The 17,752-nt window shown below is 42.1% G+C and overlaps 1 non-coding gene across 1 annotated transcript; it reads left to right on the top strand.

The window, feature by feature from the left end:
- The first annotated feature begins 15,870 nt into the window (after positions 1-15,870).
- Trnaf-aaa lies at positions 15,871-15,952 on the top strand. Its single transcript has one exon. It is a non-coding gene; the product is annotated as a tRNA-Phe (tRNA).
- Positions 15,953-17,752: the final 1,800 nt, after the last annotated feature.

The raw sequence follows: 17,752 nt of genomic DNA, 5'->3' as shown, positions 1-17,752 counted from the left end.
AGTTTTTTACCTCTAACGTTTTATTCCGGTAATGGTAAATGTTGACTTTTTGGCATGTTGGACGAACGACTGGGGCTGCGTTTTGAAGGAGTTGGAGCTCCTCCCCGCAATGTCTAGTTGTGTGTGTGTCTTTTTTTTTTTTTTTGTTGTGCGAAATGCCAGGTTTCGGATTTCTCCCAAACACCCGGTATGTCTTGCCGTCGTTCTTCTTGTGTGTGGAGTAATTGAACCGCTTGTCTGAAATTGTAAATGCTCACTTCATTGAATAAAGATTGTTCGCGGAATATATTTTCTTATAATTTATGTATACTTGTTTTTGAATAAAGACGGTTAATCACGTCTTTTTGTAATATCAAGCTCAAAACATATTCAAAATGCAAGAACTTTGGTCAAAGAGGGTAATATTTAAAAATCACACATAAGGGACAGGACAGGAAGCAGTTATTTGCAAGCAGTGGGAATAGTCATTAACTTACACCTATCTGCTGTCCGTATAATGATTTAGAGCCGTTTTACGTTGCCCACGGATCACTATGTAATAAGTATGCATATATGTAATTATCTAACCTAAGTTAAACTATAGAAGCAAGAAGGAATCGCTTCTTTTCACATCCTGATCTAAACCATGTACGCTACCATTACGTTTGCTTGGAGTTGTTTTATTGCTATGGATATCAATTAACTATAAATGAGCGATGTTTTAGTTATTTAGTCAATGCGAATTAACTATGAAGACATTTGCTTCCAATTCAATGAAAAAGTTGGTGAAATAAATTAAAATACTCCGTGTGGTTCTGGTTGAAAGGCCGATCCTACAATTTGACGTATTTCGTGGAAAGTCGCATGCTATACTCTCTTTCCCCTTATGTTGTACTGCAGCGAAGGCTAGGAGCGCGAGCTCGTAGCGTTCGCAGCTGCACCTAATTCACGAGAGCTTATGCCGCCGAGATGTGCCGGAGAGCAAGGAGCTCGCGCTTGTAGCCTTTCCTGCGGTACATCTTAAGGGAAAATAGGGGTACGAACAGATCGTAAGTGTAGACATGCTCGTGCGCGTGCGCTTGTGTGCGTTTGCGCGCTTCCTTGCGCGTGTGCCCATTAAGATATGGCATTAAACGTTATCCTGAACCAACCAAAACGCGTGGCAGCAGGGATATCGAGTATCCTACATAAGACTTCCGGAGCCTCTGGTGGCCGCTTCTTCTGACTGCAAGTTGAGGAAGTGAACGCTGCTCGTTCTTCTCGTATTTTTTCTGCGTGTGCTATTGGCCCTGTGAGTGTGAAGTCACTGATCCAAACAAACCGTAGCTAGGAGCCTTGTTGCGGACTAGATTATAGGTATAGGAAGCTTGGATACTTACCACAACAGACGCTTTCCGAGAATCGAATGTTATTTAAATATTTTTGACGACAACTTCCGGTCCTCGAGACGTATCGAGTGCCTGCCAACGTTACTAGAGTCAGTTGTGGAACTCTCGCGAAAGGGGGTACCCCCCTCACCTACTTCAGTCCTCCTGTCGTCGTTCGAAGCGCCATCTAGATTTTCGTTAACGAACTGTGTGTTTCATAGAATACGGTGGAACGCCATCTAGACGCTGCGCTTCGAAACGTACGTATTCCATAGTGTACATTGCAATTGCTAGAGCACCCGTCCGGGGCGTCGAACGACGGGAGGTGAGTCGTGGTGAGTGACGGGGGGTACTCCTCCTCGTGCATGCAACATCTATGAGCAACTCCATAACTGAGCTAATCTAATAACGTTGGTGCCTGCTGAAAACAACGAACGCATGACCAACCCGCATCAAATTATTGAAGGTAGGCCCTCTGTAACAGTCAGGATCGTTTGCATAATTATACGATTTTCCTCTTGTATTTACTGGGAACATGACAAGCCTAAGAAAACTCATCCTGTATAAAAATATTATATTTGGGTGCGATACAGGATACTGCCTGACGAATATAGTATAGTGTCTTCTACCCATGTATGCTTGTCTCATCTGCCGAAACCGATATAGTAGATTATTGTATGCTTCCAAACAAAACAAACAAAAACATAAGCCTCATCAGGGGTTTCCCCAGGAATTGAAAGTAGGGAGAGAGAGGGGAGGTTCTAAATTTTTAGGGTGGGGAGGGGGGGGGGGGGGCATTCAGAGCAGAGGAGTCGTTGGGATTTAAGGGGGTGCCCTAGAAAAAGAAGGGAAGAGATGTACACCGCCCCCCCCCCCCACCACACACACACCTTAGGGGACTGTGCAGTTAAATCACTGGGCCTCATAGCAGGCATCTGTGTCGGACGGCAGTCCGACCGATCATATCATTTTATTATAGATTTGGTCAGTGAATTACTTAATTTTGTACTTTGTTCTCCGAGCGCACTTTGATTCTCAATAAAAAGGCTAGCTAGATGGTGCATGCTTGCTTTAAGCTCGTCAGCGTGCGGATTTACCTCGCTGATTTGTGCGAATTAAATGAAGCCTATGAATTATTACTGTGGAACTTAAGCTTTTTAAAGAAATGGAGTGCTTGAATGATGCAACACCGGCCTCTCGTCGATCAAAAACGCCCCTGTGCGTGGCACATCCTCTTTTTTTTTTTTCTTTATTATTATTTCTCGAGCAAGCACACACTCCCCAAATCATGAAAATAATCTTGTAAAACTGGGGAATGGGCGCTCCAATTAGGTTCTACAATGTTTAAAGATGTCTTCTTTGTCTATTTTCCGAATGGTACAAAATTGAGGAGAGGGCATTTATTGTGGAAGCGGTAATTGGCCAGTATTGTACGGTACATGTTTCTCGTCTCCGTAACTCTATACATCTGATCCACGCACCGCTTTGCGCTTCGCTGCCGCCTTTCCTGCCGTGTTTGTATTGTGGCCTCTACGCAAGATAAGTTCGACATGCTGTTCAGACGTTCCTTCACTTTACTTCTTGTGACATCAGTAACATTCTTCGGGATTTTAATGAATCACTCAATCGTTAAATGGCTTAAAAGTTTGCAGGTCACCTATAGGCAAGGGTTAATTAATAACATTTTACTTAGAAAAAACAGCAGTGATAGGTTGGTCATTGATCGAACACACAGCTTACTGTGCGTCTGTCTGTCTCCGATGAAAATAATTTAAAGAGAAACTATCATAACACTATGGAACAAAAATAAACGTATGTGAAAGTAAATACATATTGGCAAGCTTTGAAATAGAGTATAGACTACCCAACCTGTTTGCGGGTCAAAGTTGATGACTCTCTAGGCGTCCCAACATGCCACCCAAAGCTTTCTCTCGACGTCGTGAGTCATGACGTGGGGATCATAGCAGTTAATGAATACAAGACGGCTCGCGAAGGCCAAACGAACCTGTTTGTCTCCTGAAGACGGATCGAGAAGTTAAACGATGTACACCTGAGTTCGGTGAAGGGGTATTAGGTAATGAAAAGACAGGCGCCCCTTATGAAGAATGTTCTGAACATCTGAAATTATCGACAATGAGGAGCGCAGATGTTTTGCATGTTATGAACCCTGCTTTTTTTTTACATTTCACTTTCCGAGTTTAATGGGCAGCTCCACTATATACCGAATATTTCGTGATAATGAGTAATTCCGCATTAAAAAAAGCAGTAGTAAAAAACACAACGTATTTTGCTTCTGCAAAAAAAAAAAAGGAATATGTATCGTTAGAACTAATTTTTAACACGATCTGAAATTGAAATTCCGGCTCTGTCAGGCAACATTGGCCTTGGGCCGCCAAGAAGACGGCTATAACGTGGTACGAATTGTCACGTGATCCTCTACGCGACGACGGGCGGTATGGGGCGTACGCGTGCCAGGCGCAAGTGTCGTCTGCGCCGCACTCTTCACAGCGTTTTGGGGTGTACGACATTCGACGACGCCTGCATAACTGCGACATAAGTCGACGCACGTAATGTCCGTCGTGTGAAGGAAACTTCAGACAATAATCAGAAACTGTGAGACGACGACGGCGGTTGTGACGCGGGAGAAGGCGATAACGGCAGGACTGCGGCCATGGACCACGGCGGGGCGGCCGGACGGCTCCCAAGAAGCGCGCTGCGCAGGCGCGTTACGCCAATCGCGTGGACACCGCTGAGCGCCGAGAGGATACGTTGCTGACCTGACCCGTTACGCTTGCCCGGAGACATAACAACAACAAAAAAGGTGCAGTGGCGAAGACGTTTGGATCAATGTTGGCTACGCCCCCGCCGGAGCCTTGTCTGCGCTGTTGGTTGCGCCGCATCCATTCGCCTGCTCGAGTTAGCCGATTTCGGCAACTTAGCGAGTCGCAAAGTTTGCCGGACCGTTTAAGAAACATGGAGACGGAACTAGGTCGTTATATTTGGCGTGTGGTCTTCGTAGGTAATACTAAAAAGAACTGCATAGTTTTTTTAATGAAGCGGAGTTGTTTTTTAGGAAAACTAAAAAGAAAACGTTTTCTTTATGCAATTTAACACCGATCTTACGTTTCCCGATTTCCACTCAATCCATTAGCTTTTATGGGACTATTTGGAACGTGCTGGTACAAAGGCGCGAGTTTCAATAAATTTCCTTATGCGAGGGCCTGGAAAATATAAAACAAATTGGGTGGAGCTCAGTTCTTCCAGATGTGCCTTCAGGAAATACTGCATAGGACGTTCGCTCTTTCCACCTCAATGTGAAGGCGAGGCCGACCCACCTCTCCTCCACACGCCCGAAATGCTGAGAGAAAACAAGTGGAAAGGAGGTGACTACCGACTACATCGTGTCTCGCGCTGTCAATATTGCTCTATAAATTGTTTTGCGCGTAAAGTTAATTTTTTGACACACGTTTTCCAACCAAACTGACAAAGAAAAAACAGAAAAAAACCACGTTTTTTTAGGGGCTTTTTAAACAGCGTGAAGTCTTAACACACCATCGCCGGGGTAGTTACGCTCGACGTCGGAGTATAACAGAGCCTTCACTCTCGCCGTCTGGTCACATATCTAGTCATTGACATCATTCGCACAAAAAAACAACACCGAATTATACTTACAGCTGCCAGTAACTTTGCAAGTGCACTTCCCTGAGCGAGACTGCGCAACTGTACTCGAAAATAAGATTTAAACGATATAGAATCCTCATATCTGTCCAAATACCTCTTGCTTCCAAGAGCGAGCAAAACCATTAAGTTACAAATATGCAATTATCTTGAGGAGAAAGTCTCAATGCTTGAGAAACACATGCTGGGGATCGCATTGTCAGCAACGCCAACAAGTCAGTCAACGCCATTTGGCACTTGCGGGCGCACTTCGCAGGCGGCAAATGTTCTGTTTCCTTGAATATATCATCCACCACAGAGACCTGGCACACCACCAGACTTTGCAAAAAATGGCCTATCTTTCCATAAAAAAGAGCAAAAAAGCAAAGTTTTGAGCAGACAGAAAAAAATAAATAATATCCCGAATCACTACTCGCAATTGCAACGAAGCACGAAGCGAAAAGCAAACGGCGCATTAGGCTATTTTGAGGCACGGCGCGATGCTGATAGTCTATACTCCGTTTTTCAAAACCGTCAATACACTAAAGATCGAACCAATATTCGTTTCCTCTAATAGATTCAAGTTCTCACCCCTTGCACTGTCTTTGACAAACTAGAATTCTCTTACTAACGAAATTGGTATCGAATGTCATAATTCTGTATTTCGCGAGAAATGCTTACATTTGCTATTGTGATTATTTTCTATTTTTCTTTTGTTCTATTAGTCTTTATTGAGTGATACCAATCTCAATGTCTAAGTTTATTTCGGCTGCTTAAAACAGTTTTTATGCATACGCGCGAACATCGCTCCAGATTTTAAAATTGCCTTGAAGTAATATTAACTTGAAGTAATCTGTATTTTGCGCGAAATGCTCAACTCCACTTCAGTGATTTCCTTCTCTTAGGGAGTTTTTGTAGACCGTATTTCACCCTCCGCTAAGCCCAACGAAATGAAGAAGCCGCTACTGCGCCTGCGCGCCGATGGCCTTGGCTGTAGAGTTCCAGGTATCGTAGCGGGTTGCGGAGATCCTTGCGAAATGGCGAAAACGCTCAACGAAAACTCCCTATTCTCTTGACTAAGTCTAACTTCGTTGCGCCTGCCAAAATTTGACTTATGTATATTTATGAACTTTCTTTGTGCAGTGTGGGCAAATTGGATTGAACGCAATTTAAACTTTTTAAAATTGCGTTATATTTAATGATGAAAATAATCCCTGGAGAAGGGGAACAAGAGGGACAAGGGACAAACATAAATCTTTGGAGATTAATGTTTGTCCCTTGTCCCTCTTGTTCCCCTTCTCCAGGGATTATTTTCATCATTATTGTCCAGCTCGCTTGCCCCTTTGCATTTAATTGCATTACAATTATATTTAAACTTGAAGCTGGTGCATTCATTAATATAGACTATGAATTCACTATATTTCCAAAGTAAAAAAACAAAAACAAAAGCAAAACTGGTTTTGTATATAAAAACATTGTCGCTAAGCCTTTTATCACAAAATCATCAGAAAATTGTTGGGGGCTATTCTGGCGTTTCTGCGATTGAAGAATTTTTGAAATAAAAAAAATACATAGAGTTGGCTTACATATTCTTCACTTAATTTGGCCTATATAAGCGCCACAGTAACACATATTATTTTTATTGTACATTCAAAGTATTGGCAAAGATTGCTTTTGGTCTCTCTTGGTTCACTTACGCGTGGAAATCTCTCCAGAATTTTAGGGAAAACGTCCAACAAATTTAGGCACCTCTGTAGTAAATCCTAAAGTGATAAGTTAAAAAACCGATTTATGCGGCCATCTTAAATTGCGTTCAATTCATTTCGTACGCGCTGTATATTACAAAACTTGTAATACACCGCGCGCTGTATATTACACGCGCTGTATATCACAAAATATTACAAAACTACTTTCTGCATTTTCGCACTTCCCCCCATGTAACACATTGCTCGGAATGTCATTGAGGGGTAAAAACTTGAACTTGAACATGACCGCACTTCACGGACTGGAGTACGTGGACTATACAGGTTCGCAAGTTTAAATATTACACTAGTTATCTACAGTTAAGGACCAGACCTTTCCATTCTCTTTTAGAAGTAACAATGTTAGTTGTAACACCTTATATTTAACACTAACCTCGTAAGGAAATAATTCGATATTTTACGACGTAATCTTTAAGTAATTTTCTTACTTAAGTAAGGGTGTGCTTGTTATGTTACATTTTGTTTTCATTCACCAACAACAACATACAAAACGCAAGGCCTGTCGTTATTCGGATGCTAAAAACTTTCTTCACTTCACCTAAAACCTCGACAATTCAAATTCTATTTCTCATGGTTGTTCTTCGATTGTAACTCGCCAGCTAGTTCGGCCTCGGCGAAAGGGGAAGCACACTGATACAAAGCACCGGACTCTCGGCGCCAACAACAGTAGGCAAACTGTCAAAGTGCACGCGAGCTTGTGTCGTGGATCTGTGCGCGCCTTTACTTTTTGCCCTTTCACTCTTTTGCTTTCGAAGATGCGGAGAGGACACAAAACAATCGTCGACTGCGTGTCTTGCATAACAATGCCCTCCTCGGTTACAATGACGACTAATATTTTATGTCAGAACAGGCGGAGAAGCTCCATTTTCTGCCGAATAAATTTCAACGCAAAAACTAACTGCAATTGATGTGACATTAACTGGCAAGCTGCTCAAAATGTATTAGAACACACCATCTTTGCGAGAAACCAACGTTTATTTGATTTGGTTCTGTATTTCACCTAATGTTCTACAAGCTTCAAGTTGCCTATCATCTGTGTAAGGCTTTTCGTTTCTCATGTTTTTGTTTTAAATTTACAATATCAGGATGCGTTATAGGTAATATATGGTAACTTTCAGCGATGATCGTACAGCGGTAATAAAATCGTGCTCCATAGCTTATGGATGTACGGCTTCACAATGAAAGTGCTTGCTTAGACCTTCCGGGAGTGGAAGTATTAAGTAAGACTCTTATGTAGGTCGTATTTCCAAAAATAAGGATTACGGCTGTCCATGTGGAGACACTGCCGTCGCCTCACCTGACACTAGGCTAAAGAAGACTGAGCTGTGCTACGGCCGACCCGTGCTATACGTGGGTTTTGGACGGCATCAAAAAACGTGCGTCTATACTTCCGCTTCATTCGACGTTATATTTTTATTTTCTAAGGGATTCTTTAATGTTTTTGGTGTCATATGTTTTAAAAATTCAATCTTCTTATTTACTGACGTCTCAACCAATGCACGATTTCTGCTCAGAGCCAATGCAGTAGTGATAGAAGCCTGACATCGAGTTTATTTGTAAGGTGTGATTACTGTGTCTTGCCTTTTTCCTGTACCACTGTTTTCCAATATATTTACAGGCTAAAGTATGTTTATCTGATATATTGACATACATTATTTTTATTCGAAGTTTTAGTATCTGTATTCCAATGTTTTTAGTTTTGCGATTCCAACAGGGCGTCAAACTCCGACTGTAACAACGTAGCATTGCGCTTACACCAGGACAGAGAGCCGTTCCATGTTACTCAAGGATCGCGCTGTGCAGTGCGTCAGGCATTCGTGTGTGCCTCAATTGAAGACGTGTTCAGCGCCGTGGACGTCATCTTCACTTCTAAACGGGGCAAGACGTCCGACTAGACTTTCGAGAGCCAGCTGTTGCTCAATGTCACTAAAGTGTGACTGGTGGCAAGAATAAACGCTTCCACAACACTCTTGTGTTTTGTCTATTGCCGTGGGATAGCAAGGTAAAAATAACGCCGAGAAAGTAACGAATTAAATTTTGGGGTAACGGTGACTTACTTTTGTGGAAGGGTTATCGTAAATGTAATTAGTTGGAATTTAGCATTACATAATCTTAAATGTAATTCCTTTTTTTTTTAGTAGCGTGTACAAGTCTGGTGCGGACTGTACAGATATTTTTATTTTCAGATTGTGACGAGTCGTCCCGGATTTCGAGAATGAGAGACTATGTTAACGATAAGTTATGTGGGGTACAAGCTTCTTTGTGAGCTAACTCCGGGGTCACACTGCTCGTATACCATACAAAGGACAGTGTACAAGCACGAGTCACGGCAATATTCCTGTTTCGAATGCAGCGTGCCAAGGTTCTCCATGAACTCCTTGCCATGCGGAATAGGCCTCCTGCACTGCCCAGGTGGCGCTGCGAAAAAAAAGGACTTGTTAGGACTTGTTCTGCGTGCTACCAACTTGAGCGTCTCAAACTGTCACACACGTAGAAGCGTGCCTGCTCTGGTACGGAATGCAAAAACAAGGAAGACACAAAAGGACAAAAAAAAAAAAAGCTCTTAAGGCCTGTCCACACTCTTGCGACCTCTTAAAACTGGGTTCCATGAAACCTCTTACAACGAGAGGACACACTAGCGCCATCTATTGGGTAGCACTGTAAACTTGGCGGTCCGACATATTTTCTATTTCTCTCGCACATTTTCGTTTCTTTCTTCACTGGAAGAACTTTTGTCAACGTTATAAACGAGCCTTCCTTAGAGGTATTACGCACATTTGACCTCGGAAATACCACAAAACCTTCGCTCTTGTGAAATGTAGTTCCAGGGTCAACGCATAGATTTGCGCCAGCGTGCCAGTGTGTTCTCTCGTTGTAAGAAATTGTAAGAGGTTCATCTCCTCTCGTCTCTCTCGGTCGTACTGGGTTGCAAGAGTGTGAACGGGCCATTACACCGTCGAAGCACAGGTCAAAGCTAAGACGATAAGCGCGTCAACCAAGAAACGCCTTATCACACAATCCAAAGAAGGGGGAAAAGAAAACGTCAGGACGCCGGATGTTTTGACGTTACCACGAGAGATAAGATATGCGTACCCTTGCGGTGGTGGCAAGGATGTGGGACTTAATTATGACTTGTACGTCACTTCCGTCTGGAGGGGACTCGGCGCCGCACAAGGGGAGTGCCCCCCTTGGTAGGAGCCGTATTTGAAGTTGCGAAACATGGCACCAGGGGGCTCGCGGCTGACACGTTCAGCCTATACTGGAAATCTAACAATCCACGGCTAGAGGTATATGAAAACGTCTGTTGCTTGGAATAAAAGTTCTGGCTCCGGAATCTTATCCCCGGGCGCCTATTTTTAGGGCACAGGCGATAGACCCCCTAGCAACGACGCTCACGCCGGATCGGCTGCTCGTAGAGATGGACGCAGCCACCGCCCCACATGCGCACGCGCTATTGCATGCGTCACAAGAAAAAAAAAAAAGATAGGGGTTTGCAATTTTGCCCGTTTTGCTGGGACACCTTCGCAGTTCTGGCGATTCCAACTTGGATTTCGGATACGGACGGCGCGGGTATCATGTCTCGTTATTGACGTCCTTTGCCCCCCCCCCCCCCCCCCGAAAAAAAAAGAAAAGAAAGAATAACTCCCTATGCTTACCGCAGCTGGTAACTTTCCAAGATCACTTGTCTGAGTTCAAGTGTATATGACCGTGCAACCGTACGGGAAGACAACTTAAACAGTATAGAATCCTCATCTTAGTTCAAATAACTCTGACATCTAAGAGCGGGTGAAACCATAAAAAAACAAAAATATACATTTATCTTAAGCCGACTGTCGCAATGCTTGAGAAACATATCCTGGGAATCGCATTGTCAGCAACGCCAAACAACGCAATCAACGCCGTTTTGCACTTGCCAGACGCACTTCGCAGACGGCAAATGTTCATTTTCTTTGATTATGTGGTTCACCCCAAAGACGTGGCGCACCACCAAACCTTCTTTGCGAAACATCACCTATATCTCCATAAAACAAGAACAAAAATGCACAGTGTTTGAACAGACATGGAAACAGAATAATATTTAGAATTACTGCTCACCATTGCAACGAAGCACGATGGCAAAACCGAACGGCGCATTAGGCGATTTGAGCCATGGCGCGGCGCCACTAGTCTTGCTCCAGTGCGCCACCTGTCCTAGTCGAAAGGTTCTCTACTCCGGTTCTTGATACCATTAATGCACTAAAGATTGAACGAATATTCGTTAACACTAATTGATTTAAGTTTTCACCTCTTGCACTCACTTTTACAAACTGGAATTCTTTTACTGACGAAGTTGCTACCGAACGTGATCCTTCTGTGTTTCGCAAGAAATGCTTAAATCTGCTTTTTTGTAATTCGCTTTGTTCTTTTATTTTCAACGAGTGATTCAAATTTTCTTTCCCCTATTTAACATAGTTCGTATGTATACTTGTGAACATTGCTCCACATATTTAAATTGTCTTCAAGAAATCTGTATTTTACCCAAAATCCTCAACTTCATATTCTTGATTTACTTGAATTGTCTTGCCTAAGTCTACAATTTTTCCGGTTGCCTAAAATTTGCCTATATATATATTTGTGAGCGTTCTTAGTGAAGCGTGGACGCAATGGACTGAATTCAATTTCAACTTACCGCATAAATCAGGTTTTTTACCTATCGCGCTCGGATTTACTAAAAGGGTGCTCAAACCTGGTGCATTAATTAATTGAGAGTTTGAATACATAAAAAAACCGTAGTTAAAAGAAAAAAAATTAAAACTGAATTTGTCTTTGAAAACAATTTCGCGAATTTTTTTACATCACAATCATCAAAAAGTTGTTGAGGGCTATTCTGGAATTTATTATGATTAAACAAATGTGAAATGGAAAGAAAATAGAATTGCCATACCATAGGCCTCCTGCTCTGCCTAGGAAGCACTGCAAAAAAAAAAAAAAGACTTGTTATGACTTGTTCTGCGTTGTACAAACTTGAGCTCTCAAGCTACCACACATGCAAAAAGGTGCCTGCTCTGGGCGGAACGAGATAACGAGGAAAATACAAAGAAACCAAAAACTTTCCAACGCCGTCGAAGCACTCGTCAAAGCTAGGACGATAAGAGTGCGAACCAAAAAACGCCTTGTCACGTGTTCCAAAGAAAAAGGGGGAAAAATACAACGTCGCTACACCAGATGTTCTGACGTCACCACCCAGAGATAATAGAGGCGTACTCTAGCGGTGGTGGCAAGGAGGTGGGACCACATTATGACTTGTTGTACGTCACATCCGCCTGAAGGTGACTCAGCGCCGCACAAGAGGGTTCAAACCCCTGGCGGCAACCGTATTTCAAGTTGCCGAACTCGGTACCGAAGGGCTTGAGGCTAACACGTTCAACCCCTAAAGGTGTATTAACACGCCTGGTGCTTGAAATACAAGCTCTGCCAGCAAATCTTTCCAGGTTCCATTTCCTTTAAGAAAAGATTTTCTGAGCTCAAAAGATGGTGGGGTGCTGTAGGATGATCGCTCCGGTCTAAACACATTGCTTTCTAACCACACGGAGTGTGCGTTTGCACGGTGTTTCATAAAATCGCACTAAAATATTCTTCTAAAGGGAATGTATCCAATCGTACCGACAATACATATAATATATAATTAAAAATATTTAAGAAATATACTTTGAGTTAATTTAAAACAAAACAAAAATCTCCCTCTCTCTCTCTCTCTCTCTATATATATATATATAGATGTGCGTTATTATTCTAGCTTGTTTTATGTGTTTCAAACACTATAAAACCAGAATTATTTACCCACGCGCATCCTACTTCCATTTAAAAGCAGGAAATAAGGTGTCATAAACTTCCAACCTTTGGAGGCCAGGAGAGGAGAGGATATTAGGTGCTTGGACGACACGCAAATCCTACCAAGCGAAAATGATTGAGATAGGAACTTCGCAATTAACACGAATCCTTTCCTTATCCAACTGTAACAAGGTATTTGAACAACCGTACTGACTTTCTTGACACGAGGTCTAGTGGAAGTGGGCTGAAGATGGCGCTGATGATCAACCAGAGGCCGGTGTTGCATCATGCAAGCACTCCATTTCTTTAATAAAAGATTAGGTGGCCTAGTAATATTTTATAGGCGTCATCTACTTTGGAGAAATCAGCCTGGCGAACCCACACGCTGAGAAACTTAAAACAAGCGCAAAAGGCTAGCTATGTCGAGCCTTTTCCGGGATAATCAGAATGCACCCGAATACGAAAGTACTAAATTAAGTGGTCGCAGAACAAATCTATGATAGAACGAAGTCAACTGCTCTGCTCATTAAAATATGGGGTGCTATAATTAAGCTTCTTGCTCTAAGTATTGCACACCAGAAGCGAACTATAAAGTGAGTGTCCTAAGCGTGATTTTTGTAAGGTAATTCATCGTAATCTCCTCAAGTTGGTTCATTTTATCAATGAATGCTGGAAAGAAAGGTGGCATTAACATCTTTGCGGTATTGATGGGGCACATGTTCTGCGTGTTTTGAAGAATCTCGAGGCAGGGGTAGGCATTCAATGCGTTGTCGGTAGCTGTAAACTTTTTGTTGCTGAGAATAAATCGTACGAAGTGGTTTTGGATATCTTTTATATAAAACTTCTAAGAATAACTGACGGGGATTCCTCTAATATCATGGTATCAGTTTGTCCACGAAAGCACCTTTGATATATCACTGGAGCAGCTTTTAGCTATCCTTACCGGGTTACAAAAGCATCAAGGGCACTTGCAGTGTTAAACGATAATCCGCTGCAGGTTACAGATTACTTGTAATTCATTGGTTTTTTTAAGTAATTTTACAATTGCCTCATTACATTTTCGCAACAGCAGTTTATACACTAATTTAATAACAAACATTCTTTAATTTACTTTTAAGTTTGCTCGTTACTTTCATCAAAATATAAACCAACTACGGCAGTTAATTCTATATCTCCAGTTGATTGGCCGTTAACATTTAACGCTAACTGGAGCATGCAACAGAAATGTGACCTTATGCAAAGTAGCACACCTTTTTGTGTTTTTGTTTTTAGCCATGAGTTTAATTTCATTGGTATATTTTGCTGAAATCAGGCGAAACCACGAGTGAATCATCAGGAGATCACATAGTCGTAATCGATTGCATGGGCCAGTAGATTTCAAATTAAAATCGCTTTAATAGTCCATTGGCATGGGTTGTGCACTCTGTGTGACTGCACGGGATTTAGCATGCACACGAAGAGCCAAAGTTACAAAATTACATATGCTGTTCATGCTTCTCGAAGCTCTGCAAATTTAGAGAAACTATAAGGGGCTTTGGTCATAAGGTATGTAACGTAATTTTCGTCATGCATCATATAAAATCAGTAACCAAAATTTGTAAAACCTCGCACTTCATATGGTTTTCGCTTGAAAGTTTTTTCTTTTTTTGGTACTTTGCGACAGAACACGGCGCAGTTTAGGAAATGACATGGTCAAAAGCTTATATCTGTCGAAAAATGTTTAAGGTGTACGAGGAAGTAGTGCGCGCAACGAAAGCTGCTCCTGAACCTGTGCTCTCGCGTTCATGCAACGTCCGATACTGCAAGCTTCGCCCTCTGCGCGATCTCTCTGCCTTCGACGGCGTTTCGGAGTCTGGTTAGTACGCAGGCAAAGCACAACGGAAGGCAGCGGGCCAGAACTAGATGAGCATCGACCGCAATTTTACCCTAGCTGCTACAGACAGATGAGATAAGCTCTAGAATATGAGACAGTAGAATATTCTTTATGCTGAAGCGTGCTGCTAACGTTGGAGACATAAAAAAACATCATAAAGGGGATGTGGAGGAGAAACACCACCGAACTAAATAACTGAAATTTTATGATAAACATTTTGAATTAACCCCCAATTATCGCGAAGATATATATATATATATATATATATATATATATATATAAATATACAGGGTGTTTTTTTTATTCTTACACATTTGTTAAAAAAAAGACCTGAAAGTTACACTAATGCGGTTTGTGCAGGTGGGTTATACGGACAGGCGGACATTATGTGGGTGGCTAATCTTTGCGATAAGTCGGCTAATTAATTAAAATTCGTTAATTATATATTAACCCACCTGCTCAAACCGCATTAGTGTAGCTTTCACGGTTTTTTTTAAACAAATGTGTAAGAATAAAAAAAAACCTGTATATATATATATATATATATATATATATATATATATATATATATATATATATATATATATGTGGGTATATTGAAGTCCTTTCGTGATGGAGAGGTTCTAAAATATAAAATATAATTGCGCCTACAGAACCATGAAACAAATATTGGCGCGAGCAAACGTATTTGGAATTACAGCAACTGTGTTCACAATGATCATTCTGAGGTCATATAAGAATATAAAGGGAGGCGACAGTATTGACGAGAATGTAAGTCGATGGGTGATCACTTGTGTTAGTCATAACAGTATGAGTGAGTGCATTATTGCATTATTTACAATGCAGTCATTTTGACGGTAGCGGATGTGTGCAACAATGTGAGTAGTAAAAGATTCAGATTTTGTTATCTGACCCGTTCAAAATACGTGGAAACAGACAAGCAGTGGTCGTGTTAACGCCCCGCGTCGGTTTTCGAACGGCTTTGCTAACTCCTGCGGTCTGGCTGCACATGCCTCGTCTTTCAAAATATTCGCACCAATCGAAGAAAAACGAATAAGGCTTACAGCAGCCGGTAACTTTCAATGACCTTTTGCCTGAGTTCAAGTGTATCTGACTGCGCAACTGTACGGGAAAAGAAAACTTAAACGATATAGTATCCTCATCAATATCCAAATAACTCTAACTTAAAAGAGCGAGCGAAACCATAAAGTAAAAAATGACCGCATCTCCACGTGGTGAATGATGTTGATTGGGGCGGAGCTCTGGTGGTGCTGATGAGACTGATTTTGTTCATCGGTAGTGATGATGGTGCTGATTTTTTTTTTTATTGCTCACAGGTAGTGCTGAGTTCCGGGCTGCGTTTCGAGAACATCCCCAGCTCTTGAGTTACTACCATATCTCAGAGCCCCCTACTCGTCCCGCAGTCGTGGCCGAGTGGTTAAGACGATGGACTAAAAATCCATTGGGGTCTCCCCGCACAGGCTCGAATCCAGTCAACTGCGCAAACATTTTTTTTTTTTTTTAAGAAGACAACTGGGATGGCAGTCGATGTGAGCACGGACGCCGGACGGACAAGGCTGGACCCTAATGAGCTTCGCCCCCAAAAAAATATGAATTTCGCTTGACTTGAATGTCGCAGTGCTTGAGAAACATATATGCTGGGGATCGCATTGCCAGCAACGCCAACAATTCAATCAACGCAGTTTTACACTTGCGAGGCGTACTTCGCAGAAGGCAAATATTATTTTCCCTTGGTTATAATATCCACTGCAGACACAAAGCACACTACCAAAGTTCATTTAAAAAAAAAAAAAAAAAAAAACGCCTATTCTTTATAAAAAAATAAAAAACACGGTTTTTGAACAGACAGAAAAACGAAATAATATCCCGAGCCACTGTTTGCCATTGCAACGAAGCTTAAAGGGAAAGCGAACTGCGCTTTTGGCAATTTGGAACCACTGCCCGGCGTCAAAAGTCTGGCTCCAGCGCGCCCCCGAACCCAAAGGAACGGTTCTATACCCCGTTTCTCAATACCGCCAATAAACTAAAGATTGAACCAGTATTCTGACGCACTAATAAATTCACGTTGTTACCTCTTGCACTCCATTTTACTAACTGAAATTATCTTACTGCCGATGTTGCTACCGAATGTGATCCCTCTGTATTGGGAAATAAAAATAAAGCTTATTATTATCTAGTTGAAGAAATGGCATTTTTCCGGGCAGTTTTTAGTTTTAGCTTCTTTCATTTCAAATATTAAAGTTTTTTTCTGAGGATCCAAAAATCTTTTTAGTTTACATATGTGCATCATACATAGCCTAGGTTTCTGGCGAGTTAGAGTTAGGAGGTTGTCATATTTGCTTACTGTGACTTGTTAATCAAAGCCTTTAATACTAAAAGAAAATGATAAATCTGCCAAAGGCATTGTGGGCGCACCTTCACGATTACCTATTCGAGCCGCCTGGTCCATAAATCCGAGAACAACTTAAAACAACCAAGTGGCCAGGTTCACGAAACGATCTTGCGTCAGAAAGGTGCGTACGACAAAACGTATGAACAAATTCGTATTCTCAAAACAAAAATTATCGTAACTTTTGCGCAAGTTACGATGGAAACCTACGACAGCCCCGGAGTTGTCTTACGCGCTTTCTAAGATCAAATAAACATGGCCGACAGCGGCGCTCAGTTACTTGGTCGCGACTACCAACGGACATTTATTTTTCTACGTGCTCTTCTCGCGTGTCCTAACTTCAAGCAGAAGAAAAAAAAAAGAAGTTCGTGAAACCGGCCACTAAAAACATGAATGCTGGATCCACAAACACCCGGGGAAAGCTACAACGGCAACGATCCCACCGACTAAGCGAGCTCGGCAGAATATAAACTTAGCAGGCACTCATCCCTGCTCCGACGCAGCGTTGCTCCGACGGTCCTTGGCCAAGACCGTCTGCCCACGACCGGCTGGCTTGCTATGGAATATGCCCGCGCGACCCTTGTGGACTCTTCTCGTACTAATAGTTTGTTCGGTGACCTCAATTTTAGATTAAAAACTCAATCTCTTCCCCTTGCCATCTCCTTTTGTTTTCTAAGGCAGCGGTGACGAACGCTGTCGTCGAAAAGGGACTCTAATCGATTCTATATCCTTGTTTTGTGTTATATAGACCTCAAATAAACGCCGTATAGATTACCTACGCAACACGGTTTGTACACTTTGTTATTAGTATTCTATTTTAATTCTAACATGACTGCACGTCACTGTGGATCTATAACAGTTCGTGGGAGCTACGCGATGCCGGTCCAATCTT

This window comes from Ixodes scapularis, unplaced genomic scaffold (genome assembly GCF_016920785.2).
Source record: "Ixodes scapularis isolate PalLabHiFi unplaced genomic scaffold, ASM1692078v2 ptg000312l_1___fragment_3__unscaffolded, whole genome shotgun sequence".
NCBI classification, from domain to species: Eukaryota; Metazoa; Arthropoda; class Arachnida; order Ixodida; family Ixodidae; genus Ixodes; species Ixodes scapularis.
The sequence above is the reverse complement of the archived record's forward strand: the minus strand, read 5'-3'. Positions and strand labels throughout refer to the sequence as shown.